Source organism: Pelodiscus sinensis, chromosome 5 (assembly GCF_049634645.1).
Source record: "Pelodiscus sinensis isolate JC-2024 chromosome 5, ASM4963464v1, whole genome shotgun sequence".
NCBI classification, from domain to species: Eukaryota; Metazoa; Chordata; order Testudines; family Trionychidae; genus Pelodiscus; species Pelodiscus sinensis.
In genome coordinates, this window is record NC_134715.1 from 8,815,706 (window position 1) to 8,828,563 (window position 12,858).

A 12,858-nucleotide genomic window follows, 5' to 3' on the forward strand; every position below is an offset into this window, starting at 1 on the left:
GTGTGTGTGTGTGTGTGTGTGCTGGGGTATTACACCGTGTGTGTGTGTGTGTGCGCCCGTGTGTGCTGGGGATCTCCCCAGCACGCACACACCCACCCGGTGTGATACTCCAACACACACCCTCACTCACCCGGTGTGATACACCAGCGCACACCCGGTGTGATACCCCAGCGTGCGCGCACACACACACACACACGGTGTGATACCCCAGCACACACACACACACACACATGGGGTATCACACCGGGTGGGTGTGTGCTGGGGTATCACACCGGGTGGGTGTGTGCTGGGGTATCACACCGGGTGGGTGTGGGTGTGTGCTGGGGTATCACACCGGGTGTGTGCTGGGGTATCACACCGGGTGTGTGTGTGTGGGTGTGTGCTGGGGGATCACACTGTGTGGGGGGGGTGTCCGGGGATCACCCGTGTGGGTGTGTCCGGGATCACACCATGTGGGTGTGTGTGTGCTGGGGTAACACACCGTGTGTGTGTGTGTGTGTGTGTGTTGGGGATCACTCTGTGTGTGTGCGTGTGGGTGTGTGTTGGGGATTATCATACCGTGTGCGTGGGGGGGGGATTATCACACCGTGTGTGTGCTGGGGATCACACTGTGTGTGTGTGTGCGTGTGTGTGTGCGCGTGCTGGGGATCACACTGTACGTGTGCGCGTGCTGGGGATCACACTGTGTGTGTGTGTGTGCTGGGGATCACACTGTGTGTGTGTGGGTATGTGTGAGTGCTGGGGATCACACCGTGCGTGTGTGTGTGCGCTGGGGATCACACTGTGTGTGTGTGGGTATGTGTGTATGAGTGCTGGGGATTATCACACCGTGTGTGTGTGTGTGTGTGTGTGTGCTGGGGATTATCACACCGTGTGTGTGTGTGTGCGCGCGCGGTGGGGGATATCACTGTGTATGTGTGTGTGTTGGGGATTATCACACTGTGTGTGTGTGTGTGTGTGTTGGGGGTTATCACACCGTGTGTGTGTGTGCGTGTGCGTGTGCGAGCACGCGCTGGGGATATCACCAGCACATGGGTGCATATACATATGATGTGCTATACCTAATAGACATACACACAGTGAAATATCCCCAGCCAGTGCACACATGGGGTGTGGTATCCCTAGTGTATGCACACACACAGAATTTTATATCCCCAGCTCACACACACACACACACACATAAAATGTGATATCTTCAGCACACACTTATGTGCATGCAGAGTATGATGTCCCCTGCACATACATGCACACAAACACACAGTGTGATATCCCCAGCACATGGGCACACACACACTGAGTGATATCCCCAGCATGCACACACACGCGTGCATGTGTGCACACAGTGTGTTATACACAGCACACACACATGCATTGTGTGATATCCACAGCACACCCATATGTGCACGTAGGCTGTGATATGCCCATCACACATACAGGATGTGATATGACACCCTGCATGCATGTACGTGTGTGTGTATATGTGTGTTGGGGATATCACACAATGTGTGTGTGCTGGGTATAACACATTGTGTGCACATATGTGTGCGTATATGTATGTGCTGGTGATATCACAATGTGTGTGTGTGTGCTGGGTATAACACACTGCAAATATATTGCATTGTGTGTGTGTGCGCGCGTGCACCTGGGGGGTGTAGGGATATAACACCCTCTGTGGGTGTGCACATGCACACACAGTGGGGAGGTGTGGGGAATGTCAGCCCATGTATGTGAGCATGGGTGGTGGGAGTATCACTACTTGTGTGTGTTTGCATTGACATCACACCCTGTGTGTGTGCGTGCATTGACGGGCAGAGATATCACACCCTGTGTGTGTGTGTGTGTGTGCACGTGCACTGCAGGGAAGAGTGTTGCATCTTTTGTGTGTGTGCTGGGGGAGAAGAACCACACTGTATCCTGCTGTGAGTGTGCATACATGCATGTATTGGGGGAAGGTATCCCACTGTGTGTGTGTGAATGTGCATTCACTGTTGGGGGAGAGAGAGCCAGGATTCCTGTTCCTCCTACAGACTCACTGGGAGCATTGCAGTCTTGCTCTTGCAGCTTGTGTCACCAGTTACCTCTGTGCAAAGCCGTCACGGAAAAACAAAACACACTGCAAGTCAGACTGGTAGTAGTTTTGCACTCAGTTTACGCCACTGACAATGGCAACACATAGCTCATAGCAGTGGCAAATCAGGCCCTGTGTGACAATAACCATAAGCAAGTCATTTATTGCTCTGGGCCTCCATTTTTCCATTTGTAAAATGGGGATAACGAGAGACAACAGGGACTTAATATTTAATCAATTACATACATATATTATAAAATAATGTCAGAATCTGCACCTGTCCTGGAGTTGCAGAGTTGATTGTAGATTTGCTTAGTGCAAATCTACATTTTCTGGAGTGCTATTTTTCTCCCCTGGTGTTCTCTGAAAGGCCTGCACAAACAACTGTGATAGTACAGGCCAAGAAACAGAAGGAAGTATTATCCAAATGTCCAAACTCGGCAGAAATAGAGGGGAAATCTCAATCCTCTACAATCATCTTAAATGTTTTTTGTAACTACAGCAGGTCAGAATTTTCAAATAGAAGTGTAGTATTTAAATTGTGCCCTCTTACTACAGGAAATCACTTTGAAGAATGACAGCCTTTAAAAGCATAAGAGCTATTGCTGAGACGATTTAAGGTGAGTTATTGAGAGGGGGGAAATTACTTGGTGTTTTTTTCCTCCAGTTGTGGTGTATATAGTGAATTATTATCATGGGATCAAGAGGAGGTCAAATAACATAAAAACATAGCTTTGATGTTCTCTACCCCTCTACCCTAGATCAGAGAGACCACAAGTCAGTTGATCTTCAGAGCACATGTTTTTCCAAGTATTTGTGTGCTAATGTGGGGATTTAAAGGTATGAATATGCTAAGAAATTAAAGACTACAAAAATCACCTCGGAATTTTAAAAGTATTTGTGTATGTGAAAGCTTGTGATGGGGTGAAGCAGGCCCTGATGGAGGCTTGTGGCTTTGACATAACCTGCCCCATAAAAAGACCATAGAGAAGTCCTATGGAGGAGGCCGGACTGACTGCAGAGGGAGCGGCCAATCAGGGGTTAGGAAGGCCTATAAGAAAAAGCTTTAGGCCTAGAGTCAGTTTAATGTCTCTGGAACCTTGAAGGTCTAAAGACTGGGTTCCTGGCTGAGGGAGCAATGGCATCATGGAGAGCTTGTGGGAGGGGGCCAAGCTATCATGGACTGATGTTGAGAGTGAGATAAAGCTCTCAGACAGGGTGGGCAAGATTTGGCCTGTGACATGGAGCAGCAACACTCACAGTGGCTAACTGTTCCCTTTGGCTCTCTGGACTGTGGGGGAAGAAGGGAGGGAGGCTTAGTGTGCTGCCCCCACCAAAATCTCTCAGCTCTTATTGGTTAGAAACTGGCCAATGGGAACTGAGGAAAAATTGTTCTGCACTGCCCCCATACCTTGCAATCTATCAGCTCCTATTAGCAGGGTTCTGTCCAATAGAAGCTGAAAGATTTTTCTTGCAGTAGAGACAGTGCACAAGCCCCTTTTCTTGCCCCCACCCCAGTGTAGAGATGGAACAGCCAGCTAGGGGTCCGATGGCAGGCACGAAGCAGATTTGAGAGCACTGCTGGCTGGGAACTACTTAGGTAAGCACCTCCCAGCCAGAGCTTGCCTCTGGCACCCCCAACTCCCTCTCCCAGGCCAGAATACTCTCCTGAATCCATAACCCCTCCCAGACCATGCACTCTAATCCCCTTCTCTAGGTCACCACCCCTTCTTTCACCCAAACTCCCTTTCAGACCCCACACCCTCTCCTGCATCCTAGTCTCCTACCCCAAGCTCCCTTTTGCACCCAACCCCACAGCATTTCCCTAGAAAAGTGCAACCCTTGATCACTGAGGACAGGGTGAGGCAGCTATCTCCAAGAGCGGAAGCCCTGGCGGCACCACTCTCTCTGAGGGGGGAACAGACTCAGAGGCACCATCATGGGCAGTTGGTGAAGCTTCCACTTGAGGAGGCAGTAGCTTCCCTGCCCAGACCCCACCCCTTCCCACTGTCTCCCTCCTGTCTTCCTGTGCCCCTGCTCACTGCGTGCTTGTCCCTTTCCTGCCAAATCCCTGAACCCAAGCAAATTATTTTTGAAAAAAACCTCCTTTTTTTTTTTTTTTTTTTTTTTTACAATTTCTTTCTCAACAAAAAATGGAGCATGTTTTGTACCAGACATGCAGAAGGTACATTAAAAGCACTAAATTTGGGAATAAGAAATGTCAGTCTCAGGGTTGTTATACACTCTCATAGCTGACATGCAGGTAGCTTGCAAACACCCAAACCCCTCTCATTGATCCTGGGGAACACAGAATGGCAAGCACCCATTAAAGCTAATTGAGAAATCTGTCATTTGTTCACAAAATCAAACAAAATATCAGGCCTCGCCCTCAGCTGGCATAAGTGGGTCTTTGCCCACGAAAGCTTATGCTCCAACACTTTAGTTAGTCTATAAGGTGCCACAGGACTCCTCAACGCTTTTGTAGAATCAGACTGCAACAGTTGCCACCTCATTTTCACTCCATCACACAAACAAGCTGAGAGCTTCCTATGTTGATTGTTTCAACAGCAGTAAGCACCTCAGACAATAAATAAGAATTGCCAAAGGACAGGCCAGTAAAATACAGGCTGGCTGCTGCTTTAACCCATTCAGCTTACAGAACCAAGAAAGTAAACGTCCCACTGAAGCAGCACGTTGGTGCCAGCTTTATGTTATCAGACTGGCAGACTCAATATCTCCGGGGGTGAAGGAACCAAATCCCCAGCCCTATTCACACCAGGCAAACTTAATCTCCCAACCACTGAAAACAGTTGAGACTGAAAAGAGTTGAGACCTATTCTACCAATAACTTCTCTCTTCCTTGCCACCATGTTCTTCCTTGTCCCTCTTTCTTCCCTCCATACCCTTCTCTCCCCCCACTCAAGATCACTGACCTCCCCAACCAAGCGCTCCCCCTGGCCTGACCATCACAGAATTTGAACAAGTAAAAAAAAAAACAAAAAAAAACAATTGCCCAGGCCACAGCTTACCTGTGGGGAAGCTCAGAAGGACTCTGGCCCAGGTGGAGGGGGATCCATTCCTCCTGGTCATGTAGTTTTCTGCTCAGTCCCACTTAGCAGGTCAGCACAGGATGCCTGCTGTCACAAATGATCCAGCCCTCCCTGCAGCACACACACAACATAAAGCTTGCGGACCTGCCTACATCTTTGAATAGCCATGGGGTCAGCAACCTATGGCTCTCAAGCCAAATGTAGCTCAGTCTAGAACTAATTATGGGTCTTTTGTCATTCCCAAAATTCATGCAAATTTTTTAATTAAAATGAAAAATTAATTCAAAATTTTAAAAAATGAGTAATTAGGGTTGCCAGATGTCTGGTTTTGAACCAGACAGTCCAGTATTTGAGCTTTCTGCCTGGGGAAAAAAATGAGAAAATACTGGACATATAAATGTCCGGTATTTTCTAATTAAGTAAGTTGTATTATTATCATGAGTATCAGTATGTGAGCGTCTGCCAGACAGGCAGTACGCAACTACACTGTAGAGAGGAGGGGGGTGGGCCCGGGGCGGGATGGAATCCCCGGAGCTGGACTCGCCCGTGTGCCCTGCTGGGACCGTGCATGAGACAGGCAGCACCCGGGGATCTATGTGCGCCTGGGCCAGCCCCGCTCCGCCAGCTGGTACACCCCCCCCGGAAAACCCTGCCCCCTCCGACTCCCTCCTGGCCAGCCCTGCTTCTCCCTGATCTCCCCCGGCCAGCCCTGCTCCCCCCAACCCGCTCCCGGCCAGCCTCGCTCCCCTCCTGGCCAGGCCCCCCCCCCGCATCTGAGATCAAGTGTGTCCGGTATTTTTTTTTAAACCATCTGGTAATCCTACGAATAATTACTCATGTCAAGATGGTCTCTTTTTTGTCTATTTCACCTTTAATCAGAAGTGAAAGTAAGGTGGTTCGCCCTGGTAAGGACCGGCTGCACTCTGACAGGAGCTGGCTGGGCCACTCTGTTCATTTAAAGAGCCGGCTAAGGGTGCGCTGTAGGAGGTGAGTGCATGCTCCAAGCTAGGCTAGTAAGAGGGGCAGATGCCTCCAGCTGGCCACAGTTGCACTTGTCTAGCCCCCATCTGACTGTCATGGTTTGTCCCCAGGGCCATGCTCCTGTGGCCCAGTCGCCCACTCCTGCCTTATCCATTAGGTCACTGGAGGGAATCTATCCCACCTCTAGCTGGTGACAGCTCTAGCCCTGGGCAAGCTGGTAGTAGCTATACCACTGCTCCTGCCCTGTTTGCAGCTTCTGTTTCTGAGGAAAATGGTGGTGTCTGTTTGGCTTGCTCCTGGGGTAGAAACTTGAACCCACCCTGCTAGGCTCCACACGCTGATGCCTTGTCCATTAGGCTACTGGAGGCTAGTAGTAGCTGCCTTGCTGCTCCCAGGTAACCACCACCAACTTTCCCCGGGTTGGAGCTAGCATCAGCTGAAGGTAGGGAGCTGGGCTGGATCCTCTAGTGGCCTAATGGATGACATCTTAGCCCCCTAAATTTGGGGTTATGGATTCAAGCCTGTCTGCCCTGGGAGCAGCTGGGCAACTATCAAAATTTGATATAAAATGTGTGTGACATATTCAAACAGGAATGAACAAAAATTATTAGTGTTTAAAATGCTGTAGGTTTTCTTCCTGTGGTGTAGATAAACTTAAACTCAGTTTCACAAGACTTTATTTTCAACAATTCACATCAGAATTCGCCATATTGGGTGTTGAACTTGCACGTCACTCAAAATTAAGTATAGTTGAGAATTATGGAGAAAAGATACTGCAAAGAATTGTTGCTGTTATTTGAAATTTTTAAAATAGTGAATTCAGTTTTTCTCAACAATTAACATCACAGAAAAAAATGAAAATAGTATGTTTAAAAAAAAAGTTAAATGTTGTATGGGAAAGTCGATAAGTTTTGTAAATCTGAAGTATAACCTGCTCTTCATTGAATGCATCCATCTTAATAGTGAAGAATTAAAGCAAACAGAATTGTTTCAACTTATTTTTGTCAGTTTGGGCATAAGCCCACCCCCATAATTGTTTAACTCACTTTTAAAAACAGGGATGGGTGTTCCTGACAATTCTTATTTAAAAGAAGCTATACAAAACTGTAATTTAACTTTCTTCAAACACCCATATATAAAATACATTTGGATATTTAATCGGTGATATACAACTACATTCTACACAAACTCAAAAAAAACACAAAGAGCTAATACCAAAATATATAGAGAGAAACTGTTTCTTCATTTTCTGATGTTTTTGCTGTCCCAAAGGACAACCAACATTAAATGAGGAGCAAACTGTTCCTAGGCATGATAGACTACTGATCTCTACCTCAGTACTGGGGAAATAATGAGGGAAATCGTTAGAGACAGAGTTATACATGCTGAGATGAGTAAAGCATAAGGACAAACCAGAAAAGTGCTTATAACATAAAGCACAGAGCTCGCTTTTTTAGAATTCTTTGGAAATAGCATGATTTATACATATACTTTTTTTAATGCTTTCAGAAAACTTTTGATGAAGAAAGTACTTAGGAACATTGATAACCACAGTGTGAATGTAAGAACTGTCATGGAGTAAGCACTAGAGTGGATCAAAGAATTTGAAGAACTATTATAAAAATAGTATCTTGCTCTTTTTTTGTCAAAATGTTGGAAAATTTCAACCAGCTCTAATATCTGCTGACTTGAAAATCAGCCATGTATATATGTGCTGCAACTTCTCCTCCCCCATTCTTCTCAGTATTGACAGAATAAAGGGGCATCTGAGCTCTGATGTTGTGAAATACATTTATGCTGCCCAGGTCCATCTAACATGTGGTTTCTAAAATTATCTTCCTTATCTGTTGCTCTAATTGTATCACTCTCATCTGATTATTTAAATCTCAGGGTCTTGATAGTAAATTCCTTATGGTGTTTAAATAAGGAACACTTATGTACATGAGGACTACAGTATTACTCATCAATCACATCTTATTTTTATGGACAACTTGGGAAGGACCATCTGCAAAACAGTGGGAAGTTAGCAAGTTATGGCTTGAAGACTTCTATTAGATAGCCTGTCACACAACATGAAACTTTAGTTACAAAAACAAATTGGGGCTAAAGACTTTATCTAAAAAACCCTTTTAAGGGATGAAAAAATCCTAAATCATAATCAGTGGGGTTCTTTCAATGTGACAGCTATGTTAATGTTGTCTTTGCCTCATGTCTTTCTATTGGTTATAAGTTTTGTGTGGTTATAAGCACTTGTGGTGGTGGGGTTTTTTGGGTTTTCTTTGCTGTGCATGTGTGTGGAGTTGTTTATTTTTAATAAAAAATCTCCAGAAGTTTAAAGTGTTCTAACAGAAAAAGTGATTATGTATACGATGATGAGACTCTTCATTTTTTCTTTCACTGTCTTCAATATCTAACATACTGAGTTTATGCACAAAAAAAGATGACTTTCTAATTGCTGGTCCTGCAAACTCAACTTGAACTCTAAGGCTATGTCTACACTTGCGGCTTCTTGCACTAGTAATATGCAAATGAGGCTAAGCGTGGAATATCGCCGAGCCTCATTTGCATACCTAATGAGCCACCATTTTTTCACCATTTTTCTTGTGCAAGAAAAATCCTCCTGCGCAATGCCGTTCTTCCTGAAAAGTAATAGGTGTAACAGCATTGCGCAAGAGGGTTTTTCTTGCGCAAGAAGGGGCAGTGTAGACGCTCCTTCGTGCGCAAGAGCCTCTTCTGAAAAAAATGGTGGCTCATTAGATATGCAAATGAGGCTCAGCGATATTCCACGCTTAGCCTCATTTGCATATTACTCGCGCAAGAAGCCGTGAGTGTAGACATAGCCTAAAAGTCAGTCTGGCTTCTTTACTCTGCAAGCATTAGCATTTGTAATAAAAGTTTCACAGGCCAAAATGTACCATTAGTAGAACCCTATCAAATTCCCGGTCTGTTTTGGTCAATTTCACAATCATAGGATTTAAAAAATAATACATTTAATGAGTTCAGCTATTTAAAACAGAAATTTCATTGTGTTTTAATTGTAGGGATACTGACCCAGAGGAGTTGCAAAGTTATTGTGGGAAGGGTTATGGTTCAGGGGTGGCCCGAGGCGGGCTGCAGCAGCTGGCGCCCGAGGCAGAAAGCATGATCGGTGCTCCCGCCTGCAAGGCCCTCAATGGCGTGACGTCATCATTGGGCATCCCGGGCGCCCCGTTGAAGGTGGCACCCTAGGCGACGGCCAAGTCAGCCTATACTCACGGGCTGCCCCTGTGTACTGCTATCCTTACTTCTGCAATCACTGCTGGTGGCGGTAGGAATGTTAAATATCAGTTAATTGAATAGTTGATTTACCCTCATGAATTCTTATCAGTTTTTCAACTATTCAATAGTCCCCGGAGGTGGAGCTGACAGCCAGTGTGCTCTAGCCCCATTCCTGAGAAGCCCTCTGTCACTCCACACTGCTGCCTCGGATAGAGAGGCAGCAGCGTAGAGTGCCAGGCAGTAGCTGGTCTGCAAGGGGAGCCAGTTTTAAAACCAGCTCCCCTCGCAGACTGGCTCCCTGTCATCCAGTGCGGGGCAGCAGTAGCCTTGTCTGGGGTAGGGAGGTTTGAGCTCCCAGACCCAAAGTGAGCCAGAACTGAGTGAGGCAGCCTGCCCACCTGTCTCCTAATATTCTTTAAATGCAGAGCCACAGTGGGGGTAGGTCCCAGACCCTGTGTGAGCCAGGACTGAGTCAGGTTGCTGGCCAGTCTGCTAAAAAATTTACGGGGGAGGAATGCAAGTAGTCTATGCTAAAGTCAGCATTAACCCATAAACTTTTGCTTATTGGTTAATCAACTACACTATTACATCCCCACATGGCGGTCCTGCTTTCAGAGCTAGGCAGCTGGAAAGCAGTGACTGCTAGCTGGGAGCCCAGAACTGAAAGTAGAGCTATCACCAGCAGCAACACAGAAAGATGGCATGGTATTCCCACCTTTACTTCTGTGCTGCTGCTGGCAGGCTACTGCCTTCAGAGCGGGGCACCTGGCCAGCAGATGCTGCTCTCTCGTCGTCCAGCTCTGAAGGCAATGCAGAAGTAAGGATGGCAATAGAACCCCCTTGCTATTCCCTTTTAGATTAGATCCCCTAATTTGACACACTCTGGTATCCCCTACAAAATCTGTATAGTCTAGGGTAAAAGCACACAAAAGACCAGATTTCACAGGGGAGATCAGATTTCACGGTCCATGACGTGTTTTTCATGGCCATGAATTTGTAAGGGCCCTGGCCATTAGTGACATCTGTTCAGTTCCTTTAATGCCTGGAACCCAGTAAAAAGTTCTGTTGATGATGCAAAAGAAAAAACAGAAATCAACTCCTCTCTTTCAGCTGTGTTGGCTCTACAGCGCTCAAGGAGCAAAAGGTAATAACCACTGAGACCCTATTTCTGCAAACGTGTCAGAACATGAATAACTTTACACAGTGCTGCAGTCTTTGCAAGATCGTTATTACTATTTTATCACTAAAGTCAGCAGATGTGACTAAATGCACACAAGGTACAGATCAGTGAGTAAGAGGAAGCTGCTTTTATTAGTTATTTTTCAAGGCAGAGCTGTGCTTCAAGGTGAGAAACTGTTGTCAGTTTAATAGACAATCAGTTCTTTTAATGTAATGAAAATATCTCCTCTTAAAAGTAAAAAGAAATGGTCAAGCTCTATTTTGAGCACCTTCATCTAATTTTGGCATATCCCTCATTTTGCTTCCAGTCATTTATCTGTGATCTAACTGGTAAGAAGGCATGTGAAGGGCTCATAGTTGAAGACCAAGAGAACGCAATCATAATATATTTAAAGAATAATGCAAATCACAGCAAAAATAAGGATAGATAAAAACATATTCCCAAAGAATTTATTGAAAGGTTAAGGCCAGTGAATCTACTTCACATACTCTAAATTGCTTGATTGCAGAATATAAATATGAATCTCTCTGGAAAGTCAGAGATGTACTCTTATGTTATGAGTGACTAAAGATATTAATTCATGTGTTGTCATTAGTAGAAACCAATCACTTAAGTGCAAACTGAGACCTTGACTCTGAGCTCATTGCACACAGACCTAATAGCAGGATTGGGACCTAGTACATCATGTGTGTAACTTTCATTTTAAAATCCAACTACTGTTATTAACCAGAGCAGGGAGTAAGGGATTCTACTCCACAATGAAGAATTAGGCTTTAATAGTTAATTAGGAAAGCAATTTTAAACCTTAAAATAGTTTAAGCCAACACAGCTATACCACAAAGGCACATAAAATATAATCGCCCCATTTGCATTATACCTTTTGTTGTGTTTAAGCAGTGAGATACAGCTCAGGGCCAGAGCACATCTCTTTAATGTTGTTATTATTTATATTAAAACAGTCCCTAGAAGTTCCAAGCAGGGATATAGCATGGTTCTGCCCTTACAAGCAAGAACACAGTGTCAGATCAGCTATGATGGAAAAGTGTGAAGCCTGAAATTCTCCTCAGGACTGACTCATCCCCACAGCTCATGGGAGGGTTTCTCTATCTGCTCTACAGCCAAAATGCTTCTGAAATAAATATAGTCAAACTTTACTAATTCTGGGTCACTGAAATGAAAATGATGCTTAAAATTGTTGATTGGCTCTAGTTTTCAAGATATGCTATTGGGTCAGTATATATGACCCTTGACTGGTGAATGGCGGAGGATAAGTGAGTTATAAAGGGAAGGGATCTCAATTTAAACCAGAAATGACTAAAATACATCTTTGACTGGATCTATGAATAAATCTATGACTGGGTTTGGACAGTACTTGCTTTTTAGGCAAAACAATGAATGATGCAATCTGAAGCTGGTATTGCGTCATACATGATATGAATCGCATCATGTTATTCCTAGAAATCATGGATGTTTTGCTGCATAATGGCAGTTGGTCATGAAGTCCATATGAAGGAAACCTATGACAACATGAAACAACTTTTGAGGTGCATAAACTATGACCAACATCAGTGGCAGCTTTGTGGCGATTTGAAGGTTGTTGCTCTCTTGCTTGGTCTGCAGACTGGATAGACAAAGTACTGCTGTTTTCTCTGCGAATTGGATAGTCGTGCAAGAAATTCCCACTACATCAAGATAGATTGGCCACTCCGACAGTCATTGGAGCCTGGGAGGAAAAGTGTTCAGCATCCACCACTTGTTGAATCAAGGAAGATTTTGTTACCACCCTTACACATCAAGCTGGGTCTGATGAAGAACTTTGTCAAGGCCATGGACAAAACACAAGAAGCTTTCAAGAACCTCCGTGGAAAATTTCCAAGGTTAAGTGAAGCTAAGATAAAGGAAGGTGTCTTTGTTGGTCCTCAGATTCGTGAACTTCTTCGAGATGATGCATTTGACCATGCACTGCATGGCAAGGAAAAGACGGCATGGAAAGCCTTCAAGTTAGTGGCAATACATTTTCTTGGAAACAACAAGGCAGACAACTACAGTTTGTTGGTGGAAAACCTCCTCAAGGCATACAAAAGCCTTGATTGCAACATGTCACTAAAGATACATTTTTTGCACTCTCATCTAGATTTTTTTCCACCGAACTGCGAGCAGTGAGTGATGAGCACAGCGAGCGATTTCACCATGTTGGGGTCACTAGGCATGATCCTAGGTAACTCGGGGGAGTGGAAGATCATAAGGATCGATGAAGCCCCCCCGCTCTAGGCCCAAGCACCCTAAAAGCCCCCTCCCCTCTTTCTCCCCCCCCCCAGACA

General features: G+C 45.1%; 1 long non-coding RNA gene across 1 annotated transcript; it reads left to right on the forward strand.

The window, feature by feature from the left end:
* Nucleotides 1-612: 612 nt before the first annotated feature.
* LOC112547555 (uncharacterized) lies at nt 613-8,426 on the forward strand. The gene is made up of 5 exons (XR_003091321.2): nt 613-2,688; nt 2,830-2,908; nt 3,587-3,668; nt 5,998-6,105; nt 7,609-8,426. It is a non-coding gene; the product is annotated as an uncharacterized LOC112547555 (long non-coding RNA).
* The last annotated feature ends 4,432 nt before the right edge of the window (nt 8,427-12,858 follow it).